The 15,574-nt window shown below is 39.4% G+C and overlaps 1 long non-coding RNA gene and 1 pseudogene across 1 annotated transcript in view; both read right to left on the bottom strand.

The window, feature by feature from the left end:
* Nucleotides 1-15,307, bottom strand: part of LOC120598579 (uncharacterized) — a 106,937-nt gene extending 91,630 nt beyond the window's left edge. The window contains exon 1 of the long non-coding RNA XR_005651618.1: nucleotides 15,231-15,307. This is a non-coding gene — a long non-coding RNA (uncharacterized LOC120598579). The remainder of the gene's footprint in view (nucleotides 1-15,230) is intronic.
* LOC120598577 (40S ribosomal protein S4-like) lies at nucleotides 11,199-12,333 on the bottom strand (annotated as a pseudogene).
* Nucleotides 15,308-15,574: the final 267 nt, after the last annotated feature.

Raw genomic sequence — 15,574 nt, 5'->3', positions numbered from 1 at the left:
AGAAACTTGCTTTAGATAGGATGAGGGAGGACAGATCACCCATGGTTATTGGAGGTTAAGACAGAGAAAAGTATTGGAATATGTTGACTTCTCCTTGATTGCTTTTCTTTCTCGGTAGAATAAAAAACAAAGTTGAGACTGAGAAATAAGGAAGTGATGTTGGAGGCTTTACAATAGAGCAGAAGGTATGAACCAGTTACCTTGGGACAGTTTTGCCATCTCCAAGGAATGTTTACTGCAGAAGCTCCCTGCCAAAATTGCATAACCCTATGTTATGGCAACAGGTCACGAAGGACAGGTGAGTCCTTGTTCTAAATCTGGTTAACAACGTCTTCCCTGAGACCTCAACCTTCTGGGAGTGAAAACGTCAGGCAAGATGCGTGAACACTGATTCACAGCCTGGGAATTTGGACTTGGAAATGAGAGGGTCAATCTCTCCTGAAAGGTTTGATTTGTGGAAACATAAATCCTTATTTCATGCCATGGGAAAATGAGAAGTGTGTCTGTGGGAAAAGAAGAAAAAAATAAATGTGCATAAATAACAAAGCGAGAGAGTCCTGAGAGGCTTGCTAACCCAATTCCAGGCATTCCTGAATCTTAGACCTCAGATTGCAAAAGAACCTTAATACCATCCCATGCCCCTTTTAACCTAGCATAGCTTGAATTCAGTTACTATCACATGCAGCCGTAAGGTTGCCAAAATAATCCAACCCCACCATGGCTGGTCTTGTGCACAGGCAGAATAGGCACTAACAGTATGACATGAGGGATTTGGAAAAGTGAGCCCTCTTGAGCAAACTATCTTCCCTGTCGTTTATGAAATTCCATAATGAGAGTAAAAGGGAAGCATTTTTACAGAGTACTTTCTAAAGTCTAACTCTAAGCTAGGTGTCTTAAAAAATATTCTCATTTAGTCAGTCTTTTAGCACTGTAGAAAAGCTTATTCTTCCAGGACCCAAAGAAGAAATAGCTCTTCCAAAAATATATACATATATGTCTAAAATGACTTTGTATATACCTTTGTTCCAGCATTAGGTGAAAGTGACGTTAATTAAAAATATCATATTTATCAATGTTAAATTTATGATTTAATGACTGAAAAGATATCAAAGAGGCAAGAAAACGTGAATACTTGAACTGAAGACCAAGATGTTGGAAATAAGATTGGGGACAGAGGACAGAGAGCTAGGAATTAAGTGGAAGGAACAAAAAGTACAACAGACTGAAGGACATCAGATATCAAAAGGCTTGAAAGCTGTACGCAGCTGTTGAAGGAAACATGTTCAGAGAGATTAAAAAATGTCTGAAAAAGAAAGAGACTAGTTCATGGAAATGCCTATTAAGGGAATCAATTATTGCTCAATATGTCAGATAGGCATTCTTAACTGGATTATAAAGTTTGAAGAGGTTACTCAGAAAGGAACAAATGTCCTTCATTATCAAAAATTCAAAAAGAAAAGATCTGCCTGGATTCACATTAGAAGCCCGTGTAGAAGAAAAATGTGACACGGAAAATAAATGTCTTAAAAGCCAACTTCCTATTCCACGGACAGATTTCTATTTTCAGCTAAAATAAATAACAGGATGTTGTACTTATTATAATTTAGCTAACAAAGCAGAAAGATATCTAAAGCATATATATTTATAGAGTGTGTGTGTGTGTGTGTGTGTGTATGCTATGCATTGGATATCTCTCTAATAAATATACATATTAATATGTAAAATGGTCTACCAAACATATTATTAAGGAAGGATTATGGAGAGGATTCAAGGTCAAGGTGACAAGGTTGTCCTCTGGAGTGAAGAAACCCTTAGCAATGAGTTCATTGCAGTGAAAAGGATCAATAGAATTCTTATTCACACTCACCCCACTTTTGGAGCCAGGAAACCTACTAAATACTAAGTTTATAGCTTTCTTCTACAATTTTTCTTTTCTTGGCATTCAGGAGAGATGGCTGTTTACAGCTACTTGAAGTTCAGTTCTCCCTGTCGCCTTTTCTTTCTCATCGGAGTCTCATTTGAGAGATCCTCCCTCAAGCAATTTTCCAATCAGAGTGTGGAAAAAAATACTCCTGAACAAAAGGAGCTATAACGCTTTTCAAAATGGTATATTCAAATGTGATTCGAAATGTAGAACACAAAACTTCAAAATGTTGACCGTCATCACCAACACAGACAATGCTAGATCTGGAAAGGAATTTAAGGATCGCTTGATACAAAATGCTCATTTTGTTCATAAATAAACTACAGCCCAGATAGCCGTAGAGACAGGCCCACGGCCACACTAATCGAATGACACAGCTAGAAAGAGATAGAGGTGTTCCATTCCCAGTCCCAACTTCTGAAATATACTTTCCATGCCTTTTCAATAATTTGCATGAACTCCTGATAGCATGTGAATCCAGACATCGATAGCTAATATAAAGATCACTAAAAAAGACAAATAACTAATTCAAGAATCTCAACAGTACATATCCTGTTTGTGAATAAAACTATATAATTCAGTAAATATTCGAAGGGGAGGGAAATAATTAAATAGTAAAAATAATGTTCCATAGTTAAACTTTTATGATCTGGTTATCTATGCACCACATAGATGATTACCATAAAGTTACCCCAAAATCCCATTTGTTATTCATTTACTAAAAATGACTCTGGAGGAAAAAAAAAAAAAAGAGTAGAATCCTGAAAGAAGTCACTGCTGGCAGAGGGTATGCAATTAAGGGTGTCCTGACCCTTTTCCATCCAAAGTGTTAGCCGCAGAGCACAACCGATCTTCATGCAAGAAAATAGATGAGAAAATGCAAGGGAAGCCGGATGGACAGGCACGGCAAAAACCGTGAACTTGCCCTGTTAAATTCAGAAACTGTTTTAAAGAGAAAAGAAGGCTTATTTAAAAAGAGGCATTGATTAAATAGTGAAGTGAAATAGATTTCACCGAAATCAGTACAGGTTGAGAAAGGCACTCTAACACCTCCTTCTCTGAGATAAGGCAGTACTCAGAGATGGAAGATGTCCACTGACTGGAGTGAGGTCCACAAACTCAGCAGGGGTCTTTTCCAAGGAGGTTAAGGAAGGATGGCGAGACCGAAAACTCAATGTAGGAAGAAAGACGAGAGATGAATCCTGCGGGAATATGGGGGAATTAAGAGTAAAGTTGTTATCGGCAAAGACTAGAGTCTAGGAACCCATCAAGGACACAAGTTGGGTGATCAGTCTCCTGGGTCATCAGCAGCCATGCCCTGGGCAAGAGAGCCAAGAAGGCTCAGGAAGCCAGCTGGGTTTTTCTTAAAGGATCCTTCAATGAGACAAACCTGGGGCCTTGGCTTAACGCTCACCAGTGACTATAAATCATGTATTTCAACACTAAGTCATTTTACTATAGATGCCAAATGAAACTAAAGAAAATAGGGTGCCTGCTCAAAAGAGTAGGAATGATGGGCCTGCTCTCCCTGTAGTATATTATAACCTCCAGGGGAGAAAACAGCTTTAAGGGCAGGAGAAGCAGCAGCTTCTTAGGCATTAAAAAGATTAAGGGAAATAGTACTGGACTGGAGCAGAGAGGAAATTACTTGCCTGTCTCAGAGAGGACATTTCTGTTGTTATTGCCCCTATAAACTATCTTAACCTTCGGTTCCAAATCGGGCAGGGCTGATGGGATTTGTTGAGGCAATATATCAAATTAGTCCAGCTGAGGAAACTCCAGAGGGAAGCTTGGAGCCAAGGAGTGCTCTGAAATTCTTCTAAGTGACAGGATACTCACAGGAGCAAATGGCGCCCCTGGCTTACCACTGTGGACATCACAGCGAACACGACGCTAATAGAAGAAGGCCTGTGCCTTTAGTTCCAGGAAAGAAAGGAAAATTTGAAGAGTAAACCAATGAGAACCTAAAGTCTTTATTACCGGGCTTGAACTTGAGTGAAAATCAGAAGTTCAGAGATTTCCAACAACATTAGGAGCATACAGGAGAGCTATAATGATGCACACCTGCCCCATTCATTTTCATTAAGAATGATCGAGATCACATAAATATTAAAAAAGCTAATAAACTGTTCACTTTAAAAGAAGAGGGTAAGGAAAGGTATTCGGCAACTAAGTGAATGCCGAGAACTCCAAGGGGCTCTGAGGAATCCTCTTCCGGCCTGTGCTGTCTGATCTTGAACTTCCAGCCTCCAAAATAGTGAACAAATGAATTTCTATTGGTTAAGCCACCCAGTGTGGTATTTTGTTATGGCAGCTGCAGTAGACTAATACTGAGGTAGGACAACTTGTGAATGAGAGTGTAGGCTCAGAAGCCTAACTCCGCCACGGGGACACATTCATGGAGGAGGTGATATGGGGAGGATGAGTTAGAATGTGGCAGGCAGAGAAGGATGAAGGACATTCCCTACAGCAGAGATTCGTGAAGTATGGTCCCTAGACCAGCAGCATCTATCCCACCTGGGAACTCAGTAGAAATGCAAATTCTCAGGCCCCTTCTCACATCTACAGAATCAGAAACTCTGGGAGAAGGCCCAGCCCTCCACGTGATGCTGCTGCAGGCTAGCCCTATAGGAGGTGGACAGGCTCAGAAGTACAATCATGAGTAGTTCAGTGTGGCTGATAAACACTAGAGTGACTACAGAAGGCTCGAAGGGAGAAATGGGCATTGAGTTGGGCCTTGAAAGAGGTGGAAAGGTGGGTGAGTGTGATGAGAAGGAGAGGCAGTCGGAGATACAGAAATAACATGAGTGGAGGCTTCTGCCTCTGACTTAACCCTTAGCTTGGGACTTAATGTCCAGTGCTCAAGGTCAAAATGGCCTTGAAAATGAGATGTTTAATACCCAGAGCACATTACTCTGGCTTTTCTACCAAAATAAAGGTTTAGTGAAGAATTTTTTTCAACATTAATCTGAAATGGTGAAAAACGCTTAAAAGAGTATGTCTGGAAAAAAAAAATTAAGTTACCAGTTAGTGAATTATGATCACAGATATTTTAGAGCCCAATTGAAAAGGATGTAAAAGTTTCATTCATTGTTCAGGAGGCATCTTTTGTGTCAAATGTGAGAACATAACCTCGGCTAAAGGCTTTTAGTGAAATTAAATCTCTTCGCACCTCTCCAAACTTGTGACTTTCCTGTGTGAAGGACTAGGGCCCATCTTCTGGAGGAGGATTATTATAATTACCTGCCAATGCATCATAAGAGGGGATGTGATGCAGAGGCTGAAAAAGAACCAAAACCGCCATCACTGTGAAGAAAAGATATCTCCATCATGCTACTTTGGACTTAATGAAATTCTGTGTTAGTCAAATTGAGCCATTTAAATCTAAAACTGAACATTTTTAACTAGTCTTTAATTCATGTTGGGTTAGTTTTGGTTTTTGTTTTTACAGAATTGATGGAGCTGTTTTTGCTTTTCCATGCCACATGAATGCACCTGACCAATCATTTGTCATTTTTTACCCCTTTGACAGGGATAAGTTTGTGTCCTATAAATCATCATCCCATTCGGTTTATTTGCTTGGAACTTGGACTTCTGTGTTGACAGTGTGTAACTGATTTGCATGCTTCTAACCCCTCCCTTTCTCCGTACCTTGCACAGATGTTGTCGTTTATGCTTTAGCTGATTCAGATTCCTTTATAGCATAAACTAGTTTCTTCATGTTCATTTAACTGCACCCTGAGAAATTATCTATCCATATACTCTGGCAAAAGACAATAGCAGATGGTTCTAAAACTGAAATAGGAGATATTCTGTAAACATAAAGGGAAGATCGTGTTCAGGGACTGGATTATGTGCATTTCACAATTTTAGTTCCCGTAAAAAAGTTGACTTACATCAGATATAGATTTGATAAAACCATTTATTCAGCAATGGTTGACTTGCCTTTCTTCAACAGTGACATAAAATGTCTGGCTGCAGGGAAATAGAGTGTTTTCTTTCCTCACTGATAAGAAAACTACTTGAATGGACTTCCGAATTTATTTAATTAGATTGCTAAAATCTTTCTATGGAGGAATTAATGCAATTCTTTACTCTTTCCTCCTTTGACCTACAAAATAAATCTGACTTCCACTACTACAATATTTTAATGTGATTTGAGTGTTCCAAGAGATGAAATTTGGAAAATACAAATCTAAAAGAAGCCTCATATAAACCGTACTGTTATTGTAATCAGCACTTCTATTCACTCTCCTTTTTCTTATTTGGCAGCTTTCCTTTTGATTGTGTCATAATAACTGTCTAGACTCTGTTCTCAATTGTGATGAATTTTAGGAGACTTGGTACAAACGATGCTAGAAAAAAATTAATTATCAGTACTATGCATTAAAGTGCCACAGTTTAAAAGTTATGAATAGAAAAATCATTGACTACTTACATATAAGCTAAGATAGCTACTGTCTATTTATTTTCTTCAGGATTATAGCTTGTGATTAGAAAGTTCTTATCCACCTTGCTATCAAAATGTACAATAAATAATGACCTACAGCAGTAAGTAGGTTTCTATGTTGCTATTTACCTAGATGCAAAATGTTTTATGGGTTAAGTTATAATTATAATTGTATTGGAGACTGGCCTTAATATTTAACTTGGTTTGTGATTTGCGGAACTGCCATAAGGTTCAAAGTCACATTTAATTAAGGTTTTACTTAAAGCAACATAATAACAACAGTGACAACAAATAATGGCAGGAACAACTCTCTCAGGCTGACATTTAGTCAGTATGAAGTGGTATAGCCATAATGAAATACTTTCCATTAGGTTGAAAATCAGTTTATGCCTTGAGTATTCCCCAACCCATGCCCTACCACTCCACCTCTGCTGCCTTGGCCCCTCCTCCAGTACCCATACCCCTTAATGACTCAACAACTAAAGGTTAACACCTGGCCAGGTAAGGACGCTGCATCCATGGCGTGTTCTGATTGGCCACTCTTGTTTGGTATGCATAGGTGCCACAAGCATCTTTGATTTCATTCCTGATTAATCTCATCAGTTACCATCTCAGCTAACGTCTTAGCATCCAGCAAAGCCACATAGGAATGGGCCTCAGAACAACTCCTCGATGTGTGAAAAGAAAAGAAAGGAAGTCAAGGAAACTATGAAAGTGGGGTGGGGGGACAGAGGATGGCTAGGTAGAGGGATTCCGATGGGATACTTCGAAAGGCTGTTGTATTTACAACAAAACCTCTTACTTCGCAATTTTCTTTCAAGTCAAACTTATCTATGCAAATTATCTAATTGCTCTATAGAATTTTCTCAGAGATGAGATGATTTACTGTGTTGTGCAATGTGATAAGATTTTTCAACTTCTAGAGTTAGAATCTGGTAATATTCATGGCTGGGAAGGATTCTGCTTACAAGGATACAAGCTTACAGGTAACTAGCAGATGTTATACCCCACCCTGGTCTCCTTTACTGGGCCAGTGCACCCATCTACCAGCTGCCAATGTTGGGCTTTGGTGGCTCACAGATGCACCTTCTTCTGGATAATTGCCGTCAGCCAAGGAAAACCCCCTTGCTTGGAGATGCAAGGGAGGCATCTTCCCACCATCGCCAGAATAGCCTGCGCCTAAGGACTGATTCTATCCTTCAGAACATTCTGTGGTACCATTCATGCTCCAGAGTTCCCCATTGAGCTAGACAGGTTGAACTAGGCAACCATGCCCTTGTTTAGCTTTTCCCTCTGCACCATCCTGCTTTTCTCATGTCCTTGAAGACTTCTCTGGAAAGCACGGCCTTAAAAAAATCCCTGTATCGGTCTCCATTGTTTTGGGGTTGGGGACAGAATTGCAGACTTTTTTCTTTCCAAACATAAATGGCAGAAAAATTATATGGACAATTTTTAGACCTTTTATCAAACAAATTGGAGGGGCATTAATAATGTTTAACTTTGATTTTTTTTACAAATTGTACCATTAGGAATCTAAAGTAGATTGTAGTTCCATTTTTCTTTTCTGTTGCAATATCTTTTTTTCTTTTTGTTGGACTTTCATCAATGAAATTTATGTTTTCCCTGTTGCTCATTATTCTGCACAGATATAGATATGAAGAAACATGTCGATACTTTGTAGACCACAGTGAGTCACTTCAGCTAATAGCGAAGACATCTGGATATTTTTGGGGGGAGGAGGTTCTCCAGATTGACTCTTCATCCTTATGCAGCCTGCTCAGAACCCCAAGACTTTATCCTTGAGAGACTGCACCAATAGGCTAACATTGGAAGTGAAAATATTTCTTACTTGGAAAAAAATGCAATATGCTAAAAAATATTTAAGTAATTCTTATGGTATCTGACAACTTAGTTAACTCTTGTACTCATTATTGCCCATTGATTTGGGGGGTTGTCATCATTCATCCATTCCTTCATTCATTTATTCCACAGCCAGTTATTGATCACCCACTCAGACCGATGCTCTGAGAGCCATGGTAACCATATAAGGCACAGAACTATAGTATCATGCTCTACATTATAAATTTCTTCCTGTGAACAATTTTCAGGTTACCTTTGAACAATGACTGTAGGTGAATGAAAATGCCAAAGAATGGAAGGAAAACATTCTAACCTTTGATTGGGACTGAAATGGGAAAACCTACAGATTAAAGGAGTGAAAGTGACTTATAAGACTAGTTCTCTTACAGTAAGCAACTGAAGTACCACTCTGCAGAGGGGTCGATGGATAAAGAAGGTGATCAACCCTTTGTAGGGAAAGTCTGTGCCCCAGAAGGTTTCTGGTTGCTAAGTGCATGGTCTTGAAGCTGTGCTGAAAATTGGGGTGAAAAAAGCTATAAGTCTCAAATGCTATGGAAATAATTTCCCAGGCTGACTGTCTAAGGGGCACGTCATTCAACAGTGACTTAAATGGCCAATTTAGTCAAAGTCAGTCAAATAAGCTGTTTGATATTCTAAAGACTGAAATACCAATTGTGTGACTGATTTTTCATTTTTCAAGGCAGTCAATGGAAAGAGAATCTAAATTTTGCAGATGATTGCTTTTAGAATAACACATGTTTAATCTCTGAGTCGTTCTTTCTGTTACAGACACCTTGAAACAGAGAAAATAAATGTTACAGAGTAAAAATTTTTTAAGGTCTTCAGAGCAAAAGCCCCATCTAGGGTACCACTTTACAAAATATCTCTAAACTTACCCCACATTCTACACTGCTGAAGCATAACTAAATAATCTTTCACTGAGAAAATTCTGATATAATCAAGAAAAAATAGCATGTTTAACAAAAGTAGAGAGAGTGGCTTTCATCCTTAACCTCTGCCACCTAACCCCGTTCCTGGCACTTCTGTTGTATCATGCAGATTGATGAATGACTGAAAAAAAGCAAAAGTTATTTGCACATGGCAATAACCCCATCTAAAAAGAGGAAGGGATATTTGATAAAGATATTGACCAGTATAGTAAATATTTAGAGGTGGCAGGTCCACATAACGTATATTTCCTTGAAATCATATTATATGGAGATCTGTAAGCCCATATCGAAATATAGATTGCTAACATTTTTGTGAAATACGGTTCTATTTCTAGCATACGCTCATATTCATCATGCCTGCTACATGAATTCTGAAGTCATGATAGGAAATGAGGAGCATTTTCTGCTCCATGTGCAAATTTATCTTCAAGAGGAGTGGGACTGATGAACACTCCCTTGGCTAAACATTTAAATGGGGGACACTGTTGGTTGGTTCTGTTAAATACAAGAGTTCCCTCATCAGAGAAGGAATCTGGGAGTGAAGTAGATTGTCAGCACAGGGCCTCCTCTGAGTGCCTTCAAACCTGGAAGGTATGCCATTTATCTTCATATTTCAAAACCTAGGTCGGTACTTGATGTATGGTGGATGCAGTGTATATAAACACTGTTCATAAACACTTGTAGAATGCATCAGTGCATTCTGAGTTTTGGCAAAGAGCAAGATTCACTGCACCTCTCTAGGGGGTGAAGATGTCAAAACAATAAAATGATCTCATTTGTCAGGGTGGGAAACAGATGTATTATGTTCACAGTTTGACATGAAGTAACCTTGTGAGAGATAAACATAATAAGCATGATGTATGTATCTTCCTGGAAAACCAATAGTTTCCATATATATTCAAGCCAAAAGGTTTGGTTCTTTATGTATAATTTGTAATGGTCATCTGTGGTTGAGGTGAATTTAGTCCATACTCAGTAGAAGAAATATCCCATCTTTATTTCCTTAAATCCACTTAGTTCAGCTGTGACCCATCCCACTGGAATTCTCACTCATGCTTGATTGCATCCTCCAATACCCAACCCCTCCTGTACATGCATGCACACACACGTGCACACATACAGACACACTCATGGATAAGGCTCTGGTAAGGCAAAGATAAAGATAAAACAACATTATAGTCTTTCGCAAAGTTTTTCCAAGAGCCTTCAGTTTTCACCCTACTCTGAATACGCTTATTTTGGTCTCTTTGCATCTTAAATCTCAGCCCATGGTTGACACTTAGGGCATAGGGATTTGGGTGAGCCTGGAAAAACAGAACCGGTCCTTTTGAGAACTCCTCACTCTCATGCTGCCACACTGCAAAGTTCATATCCACAAATGGTTCTTTCTCCCTTTTCCTTTCTGACTTAGCTCTTCCCTCCTTGCAAATCCTCACTCTCCCAAAACCCCACCCCCCCCCCATCTCACCCATTTCTCATCAACTCTGGGACTCTATCTCTTCTAAACAGCTGAGACTTTTATAAACAAAACAGAAGCTTTACATTTAAGATTGCTTATATTTTCTGCCAGGCTAACATCCATGCAGCAAGCAATTCCAAAGCCTGAATTCTACCTTGAAGTAGAACAAGAAAGAAGCAGAAGTAGAACAAATACAATTGAATGTCTTAAATTGTCTGCTGCAAAACAGAATCAAAGAGTTTTGGGTGACATTCAAGAGGAGCGTAAAGGGATAACTGGAATACCAAAGTAGGCTAAAAATATAGGTTCGTGAAAGATGAAATTTAGAACCCTACTTCAGGAAATGTTTATTAATTAATCACTATAAATTTGAAAGAATCGCTGCAATTCTACATTTTTACTCATCTCCTCTGAAACTCTAAGAGACTACTGAGCAGTAGGTGTGTAGTGGAATTGCACTCATTGTGAGTCGTGAGAGTATATCTGTACATATTTCCTTACAAACTTACCTTACAGTATAATTTCTCTCCCAGGAGCTTAGCTGCTTTGTGAAATAAATTTAGAACTCAGGTGGGATGTCTGTTGAATAAAACCACAGAAAGCCTGGAAAACAATTTTTTCTCATATTGGAATCTACCACTAATTGGCACAATGTTATTTTTGTTTGTTTGTTTCTTTGTAAATTTATTATTTAAAATGTTAAAAATGACAGAAGTGACAAGCGTACTGAAGCCTGTGTACCAATTCTCCTGGTTTCCACATTATCAGTACATGGTCAATCTTGTCACATTGATCTTCCTCATACACAGATTATTCTAAAGCAAGTTTGAGATTGTGTCTCATTTTTTCTGTATATCCTTCGGTGTGCATCTCTGAAAGACAAGGACTCTAGAAATCATTTCACCTGCTGTTCCATTTAGCTGCCAGTCTCCTGTCTTTCTCTTCAGCAACAGTGGGGCAGATACCCTTGTCACAGGGAAAAGAAATCCATGGTTTGTTGCCTTTGCCAATAATGAAAATGTCAGAAAGCCAAGTGGCAAAGCTGTTGCCATTGGCGTCTTTCACATGAACCACACAAAGAGCCAGGGTGTCTCTCTCTGTTGGTGATCACACCAATTTTTCCCAAGTTAGCACCTCCAGTCACTGTATGCATGTTACTGGTGTCAAACTTGATGAAATCAGTAATTTTACCAGTCTCCAAATCAATTTGAATGGTGTCGTTCACTTTGATGAGAGGACTGGAGTAGTGGATGGTGTGAGCACCATCAGTCACCAGATGAGGGATTCCTTTCGTGCCCACAAAGATCTTTCTCACTTTACACAACTTGTACTTGGCCTCCTCAGGTGTAATCTGATGAACAGGAAAGCAACCTTTGGTGTCATAGACCAGACGGAAATTCTCTCCAGTCTTGTCAATGCTGATGTCATCCATAAAACCAGCAGGGTAGGTCACATCAGTCCAGACCTGGCCATCGATCTTGATAAACCGCTGCATGCACATCTTCTTATCTTCATCTCCTATTAGGGCACACTTCAGTCTGTTCCTTAGGAAAACGATGAGACGGAGACATTCTCTCAGCTTGCGGGGACTGGTAGATGGACGAGCTGCAAACACACCCATCAGTTTATCCTGCATTCAATGCTTGGGAGCTGCTACTCACTTCAGATGCTTCTTAGGACCACAAGCCATGGCTGTGCTGGGCATAGAAAAAGGCTACTACAATGGTATTTTGAACTTGACCCAACTTCTCCATACATGTTTTTCATATGTGGAATATTTAGTCATGTATTTCATTTAAAATACAGAAAAAAAAATTATTTGTGAAAATACATGAAATCATTTTTTTTGGACTGAGATCTTGGTCTAAAGCCATTTTTAAAACTAATATAGCATTAATTCTTTATCCTTTTTATAAGCTAGGATTACTCTTTGCCTAAAAAAGAAAACTATTTGTGGTAGGTAGGAAGAAAGTAGATGGATAAATGCATTTCACGTTTAAAAAGAGTAATAAAAATATTCAAGACTCACAGGCATAACACTTGAGTGTAATCCTACATGAGTTTTTGTGGAGTATATTTTCCTGAAGTTTTGACCATCTACTGTTTGAGAAAAAAAGACCTAAGTCATGCAGTCACTAAACAGCCGATTAAATACCCGTTTTCAAGGTCATTACACATAGAGTATGTTTGTACATGTTTACCAAATGTTTCCAAAATGCTTTGGAACTCAAATATACTCCAGGAATTAGCAGCTTTCTCAAATACATCAAGGGCTCTACAGTTCCCAGTAAAAAGCTGGACCACCAGGCCATTACCGCTTCCCTAACTGTGCTCAGCATCTGCTCTGAGTATGTACTTAATGGGGAACACTAAGAATTTCAAGGCAAATCTAGAAGGACCACATCAACTTAACCTGTGTTTTAATGTTCCTGTGTTTAATATGGCCTGTTTATAAACTCTACTGCATCTTTACACTTTTTCCTCAAAGTTCCTGTCTATTATGAAAGAGAAAGGGTGTGGGAGGGTCCCGTTTTTATTGTTTCATTTGATTAACAGGTACGGTTTGATAAGGGACTAACCGTCTACAAGTGAGAAGGGTCTCAGTTATGGGGTCTTTCCTTGGCTCTTAAACTTTATTACTGCTTCTGAAATGAACTCCCAATGTGTTATAGACAAATCTATTTCACTATGTCACTTATAGGAATGTTGGTTGTCTTCAGGACTTGTATGTAGCTGGTATTACTGGTTATGAAAATAATGAAATCCTTGGGTACCATTAGAATTATCTCAGAACTTTCTCCCCTACCACAGTTTCCACCGCCTCTGGGTCCTCTGACCTCTCCACAATCCAGCAAATACTCTCGCTCTATGACTTTCTGTTCTCTACATGTGGTGGCCATTTCATTTAGTTGTTAAATAATTTTAACATTATCCAAGTTCTCTAATTATACAAGCTCTTCTGTGCTTGGAGATAATAAGCCATATTGACAATATGGTCACCAGAATATTCTCTGTTAAATAAGCTCTTTTCCATTATAAAATGAATCTTTTAATTTAAGCAGTGCATTATTTTGGAGACCATATTAATGTTATCGGCAGGGCAGACAGGAATTGGAAATTAGATCACATGCCCCATGGCCCCCGCCTCTAGGTCCTCATGATGACCCTCGAAGCTAGTCCCCTCTGCTCTGTTGTTCAGTGTGTGTGCCTTCTTCCCATCGGGCCCCCATCTGCCTCACACTCAAATCGATTTTCCTCATTCAACTTGCCCAACCTGGGATATCCTACTTCACCTTCACAAATGCCTCCCATCCTGTCTACATACTCCCTCTGTCTATGTGGCTCTATGTTCTCATCCTATCTTTAGGATTTTGCTTTTGGCATTCAAAGGAATCAATCGGCTAAATACTTCACTGCTATTGTGATCATTACTGCTACCATGAGAAGGAAGGACTTGTATCGAGTAAACTCTTGGAACTGTGAAGAATACTCTCAGTCTGTAAGTCCTACAGGCCAAGAGAGAAAAGCTGACTCATAAGAAGCTGGCTGAACCTGTGGGGCCATTGTTACTCATGTTTCCTGCCCACCTGTGCAGGCTTTTCCAGAATGAGTGTTTTCCAAAATTGTACTTATACGGCCTACTTGAAGCAGAGGTTTTTACACCATTAGTTAGTGAGTTTAAGAGACTGTTCTCATTGCCTGCCTGCATGGTGCAGGCAAAGAAGAGTAAATCAGTCTGCTTTACATTTTCAGAATGGCTGGGCTGGGTTTCAAGATCATCAATTTGCTGTGACACCTTTGTTTGGCTTGGCTCTGGTGTAACTGCTGAAGAATATTCTCTAATCCAATTATACTCACACTTCTCTCAAGTCTTCTCATATTCAATAAGGATAAACGTTACTCAATGGTATATTACCTTTTAAAAACATTTCGAACACCATGAATATTTCTTCTAGCACAATCCATTAGTCACAACTCACTGCCTGATACTTCACATCTCAAATATTTAAAATCCACTTACTATTTGCTCATTCCAATTCATCACGCCAAACAAATGTTATCTCAGCTTCTAGGTTTTCTATAAAAGAGCCCTAATCTGCTTCTGTCTATATTCTACAAGGGTATCTATGTACTATACTGTTTTTGTTCTGGTATTTAAGGAAAATCGTCAGATATACAGGTTTACTAAAAATGATTTAGAACACTTGAAGAAGAAACAGTAGCTGAGAGCATGGGGGTAGAAATGGCAAAGATGTTGCTGGTTTTCAGAAACATCAAGACCATCTGCTACCTGAACAACATTTCTGCCACAGTCTAAACCAGCTGGTGAGAATAAAGGCTCGGTGGGATGGCAGCCCCTGAGATGAAACAAAAAGGCTCTCCCGACAGGGCAAAGCTTGTTTTGGAAGAGTTTCGACAGTTAGAGTAGACAGCCAATAGGGATCTGCAGGCTGCAACAAGACCTGAGTTTGCAAACAAAGCATAGATCATACCACTGATGAGGGCGGCTTTGTCCTGGACGTGCCTCAAGAACGCATATTAGTCACACGTGTGGCATTTATAGAAGTGAGATGCCAAATTACTCACAGGAACTCCGTGTCCACAGCTTGCCTGGAGATGTAATGGGGCATCAATAAATTTGATGCTCTTCTCTTCATCCTATAATTGTCCTGGGAGAGTATGAGAAAGCAGTAAAAGGAGGCCTGGCATGACGGGGTGGGAGATTGTCAGAAGAACATTCTGGGCAGCGGTGCAGAGGCCTGCATGAAGAAGTAGTGGGCGGGATGACTCAGTGGAGGAGGTGGGGGCACTCCGCAGAAAAACATTCCTTTAAGCTATGTTTACAGAGAAAACAAGTCATTCTTGCCATTGTTTATTCCCTCGGGCTCCAAATATCCATCCACTTGTCACCAAAAGTTCGTTATTTGAGT

The sequence above is a fragment of the Pteropus medius genome, unplaced genomic scaffold (assembly GCF_902729225.1).
Source record: "Pteropus medius unplaced genomic scaffold, Ma_sr-lr_union100, whole genome shotgun sequence".
Classification (NCBI taxonomy): Eukaryota; Metazoa; Chordata; class Mammalia; order Chiroptera; family Pteropodidae; genus Pteropus; species Pteropus medius.
Note: the sequence above shows the minus strand (reverse complement) of the source record. Positions and strands in the feature narration are given on the sequence as shown.